Below are 6687 nucleotides of genomic sequence, written 5' to 3' on the forward strand. Positions count from 1 at the left end.
AATGGCCCACTTAGCTACCCGACCTGTGGCTTCCCTATTTTGAATAATATCCCCCAAAGGGGCAGAGCTAACCACAGTGATGGGATGACCATGGAAATATTGCTTCAATTTACAACTAGCCATGAACACAACATACACCAACTTCTGCCAATGTGGGTATCTCTGCTTAGACTCAATGAGCACCTCACTGACATAATAAACCGGCCTTTGAACCGGATGCTCCTTGCCTGAATCCTTCCTTTCAACCACAATCCCTACACTGACAGCCCGGTTGTTTGCAACCACATATAACAGCAAAGGCTCCTTCTCAATGGGAGCTGCAAGAACCGGCGGCTCAGCCAGTTGCTTCTTAAGTGCCTCTAACACCTCATTAGCAGCAGCGCTCCAGTCAAAATCATCTGTCTTCTTCATCATCTGATACAGAGGGATGGCTTTTTCTCCCAGGCGACTTATAAACCGGCTCAAAGCCGCAATACAACGCGCCAAACACTGGACACCATCGATACATGCTGGACAAAGAGTTGATAGCCTTAATCTTCTCTGGGTTAGATTCAATGCCTCTCTCGGATACTAAGAAACCCAATAATTTGCCTGCTGGTACACAAAAAACACATTTGGCCGAGTTAAGCATCATATTGTAGACCCGGAGGTTGTCAAAGGTTTCCTTCAGATCCTCAATCAACGTCTCCTTCTTTCTGGATTTCACAACAATATCATCCACATAAGCATGAACATTACGCCCAATCTGGCCATGAAGGCAATTCTGGACGCACTGCTGGTAAGTCGCCTGGGCACTTTTGAGCCCAAAAGGCATAGACATATAGCAGAAGGCTCTCAAGGGAGTGATGAAGGTTGTCTTCTCCTGGTCCTTAACTGCAATTTTGATCTGATGATAACCGGAGTAGGCATCCAAAAAACTGAAGCGCTGACAACCCGCCATAGCATCAATAATCTCATCAATACGAGGGAGAGCAAAGGGATCAGCTTGACGGGCCTTGTTAAGATCTGTATAAACCACACAGAGACGCCAAGTGCCATTCTTATTAAGTACTAGCACCGGGTTAGCCAACCATTCAGGATGAAAAATTTCAACTATGAACCCGGCTGCCAAGAGCCAGGCCACCTCTACACCGATTGCTTTACGTCTTTCCTCATTGAACCGGCGAAGAAACTGTTTGACCGGTTTAAACTTGGGATCCACATTAAGAATGTGCTTAGTGAGTTCCCTCGGTACATCTGGAATATCAGAAGGCTTCCATGCAAAGATGTCCCGGTTCTCGCCGATGAACTCGATGAGCGCTTTCCTATTTCGGATCCATATTCGCACTGATGCTGAATTGCTTTGAAGAATCGCCAAGAACAAAATCAACCAGCTTAGTATTATCTGTCGACTTAAAATTCATTAAGGGCTCATTCCATGTTGTTGTCTTCTTCAAAGGTGTCATATCCGCCGGGTCGACATTGTCTTTGTAAAACATCAATTCTTCAGTGGTGCAAGCCGAGTTAGCATAAGCAGCGTCACCCTCTTCACAATCCGGAGCGATTTTTCTTTGCCGTGCATCATGATGGTGCCCTTGTGACCCGGCATTTTAAGCTGCAAATAAACATAACACGGTCGCGCCATAAATTTGGCGTAAGCCAGCCGCCCAAAAAGCATGATATGGGCTCTTAATTTTCACCACCTCAAAAGTTAACTTCTCAGCCCTGGAATTGTTGTCATCTCCAAAAGCTACTTCCAGTGTTATCCTACCCACAAGATACACTGACTTACCAGGTACCACCCCATGAAAGACAGTAGAGGACGGCCTAAGATCCTTGTCAGTCAAATTTATTCGACAAAAGGTCTCATAATAAAGGATGTTGATACTGATGCCTTGTCACGACCGGCTTTTCAATAAAATGTTTATTGATAAAACCGATCTTTTAAACCCAGTATAGGAAAAGTCATCCTTTCTGGTAGACAAAAGCTTGATAAACAGAGAACCAGTAGCATCGAATATATTACAGGGTTGAGCTGAGGTTGCTCAACAATTTATTACAAACTCGCCAATATCTTACATATGGGCGGTTATGACACAGGGGTGTGGTGGCGTTCTACTAGCTCGAGGAAAAGTGGTGGTGGATAACTTGACTTCTACTGGCAGCTCATGGAGCGTCGAGGTGAGGCTCGATGAATTTATTTCGGGGTTGCGGAAGCGGATAATACAATGACCAAGACATGATCGCACGGGACTGACTGGGACTCCTCTAGGCATCGGACTCGCTATCAAACTCTTCATCCATGAGATCGCCTTCATCAACATCTGGCCAAATCAACAAGCCAGGTGAGTACTTGAAAGTACTCGCAAGACAGTTCGAATAAAAGATATAATCAATGAATGCATGAATGCGTCATGGACAAAGGATGATGCTCATATAACAATGGTAATATTGCAGGACTTGATAAATAAAATAAATAACTGAAAACTGATTGGGTGTCTGGAGCGACGCCTCGAAAGGTTAATAAATAAAATGCGTGCCGCAGTCGGGCGTCTAAGCGACACCACATAAAGGGCTTAAAAGAAATGCCGCAGTCGGGCGTCTTAGCGACACCACATAAAGGGCTTTAAAAGAAATGCCACAGCCGGACGTCTGGTCGACATCACATAAAGGGCTTTAAAAGAAATGCCACAGTCGAACGTCTGGGCAACATCACATAAAGGGCTTGAGAAGAAATGTCACAGTCAGACGTCTAGGCGACATCACATAAAGGGCTTTAAAAGAAATGCCACAGTCGGACGTCTGGGCGACATCACATGAAGGGCTTTAAAAGAAATGCCACAGTCGGACATCTAGGCGACATCACATAACGGGCTTTAAAAGAAATGCCACAGTCGGACGTCTGGGCGACATCACAGACAGGGCCTATAACAAAAGTAAATAATAGGTCTGCCACCGTCAGACGTCTGAGCGACATCGCAGACAGGGCTTGTAATAAATGTAAATAACAAGATTAGTCCATCCACAAGAATAATCTTTTAACCAGATTTATCACACATAAATCCCACCGGAGTTTTGTCACTGAGGCTGATACCTGACAAGATAAGATTAATATAGTACTTGAACAAAGTACAAGATAATTGAAAGATTTAGGACTCTGCAGAGTTTGGATGAACTGACCATAGCCAACGGATTTCCGTAGTCATGAAGGACTAGTTCCGTTTACGGTATTTCAGTAGAAACACATTTAACTAGTACACACCCATTTCACCTCACGATGCCAGGAATCACCCTGGACAACGTCCAAGAAAATCTTTGAGACGGGGAGGCCACAACCTCGAATAGCATGGGATCAAATTTCTATATGCGCGCTCTAAGGGGTGCCCCCCTCTCGGTCCCAACCGGAAACACCAATGCCCCCTGACCAGATGATGGGCTTTAATCCAGGGCCATGGAACCCTCACCCCGGCCTCTCTATTTGGTGTGTACCAGGAAAACAATTTGCAACTTACTATGCCATATTCCTTTTGGAAAACATGTGACAGTAGGAAGGAATGAATGGAAATGTGATTTGTTTCACGATGACACGAAAGTCAAATAATCTGGCATAAGACTGGCATGTCATAACACTGCCATCTTACCCATCCTCATGCCAACACATGGCTATGCAAACATGTATTCAACAACATAATGCTTACTTTTCGATTATGGGCATGTAACATAACATTTAAAGTGATGTTCCTAAACATGCCATGACCATACTACAATGCAAACATGCAACAACACTCATCATATCAAGAGTTCAAACATGTTTGCCTGGTTCGGAGTAGTCGGAGTCTAACTGTGCGAAGTTTGCAGCTCCGTCACCTCCTCCGGTATCTACGGTATAAGAAAAATACGTACACAACGTAAATACCGTGAGTGTACAGAAAAGTGTTCCAAATATTTTTCAAATAAATATGATAAAAAACTAGACAAAAATTTGAAGAGGACAGAAAAAGAATCACTCAAAAATTCCTTTCTGCTAAAAAGTTATAAGGGTTTTAACCCAAGGACCCATCTGTAATGAAAAAGAAAACTTCCAGGGGGCTTTGCAGAAAAATCCAGAAAAACGGTTCAGAGTGAAAGCGTATTTGTCAGAGTACGTTTTCAGTAAGTGATTCAAAAAAAACAAAGGATAGGCTGACGGGCGGGTCCCGCCCATCAGGTTTGAAATTTCAAACGAGGGAGTCGGGGCTCGTCGGCACCCGAGAGCCGCGGTGGTCGCCGGCGGCGATCCACGGTGAGGGAGGGAGATCGGAGAGTACCTCCGTGTTCAGGGCGCCATTCCGCGTCTGTGGGAGGTGGTGGTGGTCGCCGGCGAGTACCACGTCGGCGGCGACGCTTGCTCCAGCGGACGACGATTCGGGTGGTCGTGGAACTCATCAGAGAGAGCTGCGGAGGTGGAATTGGGGAGGGGGTTAGACTCGTGATAGCATGAGAAGGTATCTGACGAGGTTAGGGCGCCGGAGATGACCTCACCGGAGTGAACGATGCCGGAGCCCGAGGCGGACGGAGGTGGCCGGAGTCGAGGAGGAAAGGCCCCTCGAGGCTCGTTCAGTGGCTGGGCGGGGTCTAGTGAGGTGGTGGAGTCATGCGGGGGCGAGAGCAAGCTCGGGGTGCTATATATAGCCGCCCCGAGGCGGTTGCCGAGAACGGGGTTCTCCGGCGAGGTGATTACGGCGGCGCTGCGGTTGCACGGGCAGGTTCAGAGGTTGAGCGTCGTCGTGGGTGTCTCCTGGTTCCGTTTAGGTGCTAACCGCGTCGGGATTTGGTTGCTTAGGGGGAGCTCGACGGAACGGGGCGGCGCAGGCCCGTCGGCGGCAGGGAGCACACTTTGTGCGTGCCGCGCCACGGCGACGGTGCTGCATGCGTGCGCTGGCGAGGAAATGGCTACGCGGAGCCACCAGGGGGTTTGGGCGGCGCCGAACGGTGTTGTGCCGCCGTTCTGCTCCCTGTCGGCCGCTATGGTGATTCGGCCGCCGCAAAGCACGCCGGTGCAGGCGGGCCAGGGCGCCACCGACGCCAGGAAGGTGCCAAGCGCGCGTGTGAGGCTCCGGACAAGCAAGCTAGGCCGTGAGCAACGTGCCAAGTGCACTGTGAGCATGTGACTGAATTCTGACGAAAATCGACACCGAAACTCTGAACTTAACTGAAGATGAACAGAAACAGTGCATGCAAGGTGTTCGACAGAATGATCTAGGCATGTAGGGATTTTCCCTGAGCTGGTTTTTGGTGGAGGGGTCTCTCATTGCATCTAGAGGCTGCATGAATATTTGTGGAATTTTTGGAGAGGTGTAGATATGAATTTCACCAAATTTGGCAAATCTGGTCCAAACTTGCAGTGAGTGAAATTTGAAATATTTGAACAGGAGAAGAGTGGATCAAGATGGTTCTGGGTTGTGGGTACAAAGGACTATCCAGGGGTGTTGAGTTGAGGTCAAAAGTCAAAAGCATTAGGGTACTTGCTTTGCAGTCCACCTAGGCTCAAAAGAAAAGACAGAATTATTTTGGGAGGAGAAATAATTGGAATAAAATCCAAAAATTGATTTTATTAGTTTGGACAGAATGTTTGGGTTGTACCAAAGTGGGAGGAGGGGTTTTTGGGAAAATTTCACCATAGGAGGCATGGTAAAATTTAGAAGGGATCAAAACCAAATAAAAGCCCAAAACTAAAAGGGTTTTCTTTTTAAAAGAAACTAAATCCAAGGAAAGGATTTTTTTTGAGAGGGCAAACTTAGAAGATGGTTTTTAGGAAGGGTTTAAATGACCTTCTTTCAAACCAAGCAAGGCTCTTCCTGAAAACAAAATCACAAAATTTTTGGAGTGTCACAGCACCTACCCCCTTAGGAAAAATCTCGTCCCCGAGATTTCAGCTGATCCTTAAACAGGTGTGGGTGCTCTGTCCGAAGAAATTCCTCACTCTCCCAAGTTGCTTCATCCTCGGTGTGATTACTCCATTGAACTCTGAAATACTTAATGGTTTTCCATCGGGTCCTCCTCTCAGACTCTTCTAATATTTTTATTGGGTGCTCTTGGTAAGTGAGGTCCGGTTGTACGTCAATATACTCATGTGAAACTTGCTTCTCTGGGTTGCTCATGTATTTTCTCAACTTCGAGATGTGAAACACGTTGTGGATACCGGATAAGTCTCCGGGTAGGTCTAGCTGGTAGGCTACCTTGCCTCGTCGGGCCACTATATGAAATGGTCTGATGAATCTTGGTGCTAGTTTCCCCTTAATCCTGAATCGTTGCAGACCCTTCATAGGAGAAACTCTTAGGTATACCAATTCTCCGGGTTCAAAACTGATTTCCCGATGCTTTCGGTCGTAATAACTCTTTTGCCGACTTTGAGCTGTTTTGAGTCGTTCTCTAATTGTCTTAACTTTCTCCTCGGCCTCCTTGAGCATATCTGGGCCAAAGATATGTCTGTCTCCGGTTTCTGACCAATTTAGCGGGGTACGACATCTTCTCCCATATAGAGCTTCAAAGGGTGCCATTTGCAAGCTGGCTTGATAGCTGTTGTTGTATGCGAACTCTGCATATGGCAAACTTTCTTCCCAACTGTTCCCGTAGGTGAGGACACAGGCTCTTAGCATGTCTTCTAGGATTTGGTTTACGCATTCTGTCTGCCCATCAGTCTGGGGATGGTATGCGGTACTGAAGGCT

This window comes from Triticum dicoccoides, chromosome 4B (genome assembly GCF_002162155.2).
Source record: "Triticum dicoccoides isolate Atlit2015 ecotype Zavitan chromosome 4B, WEW_v2.0, whole genome shotgun sequence".
NCBI classification, from domain to species: domain Eukaryota; kingdom Viridiplantae; phylum Streptophyta; class Magnoliopsida; order Poales; family Poaceae; genus Triticum; species Triticum dicoccoides.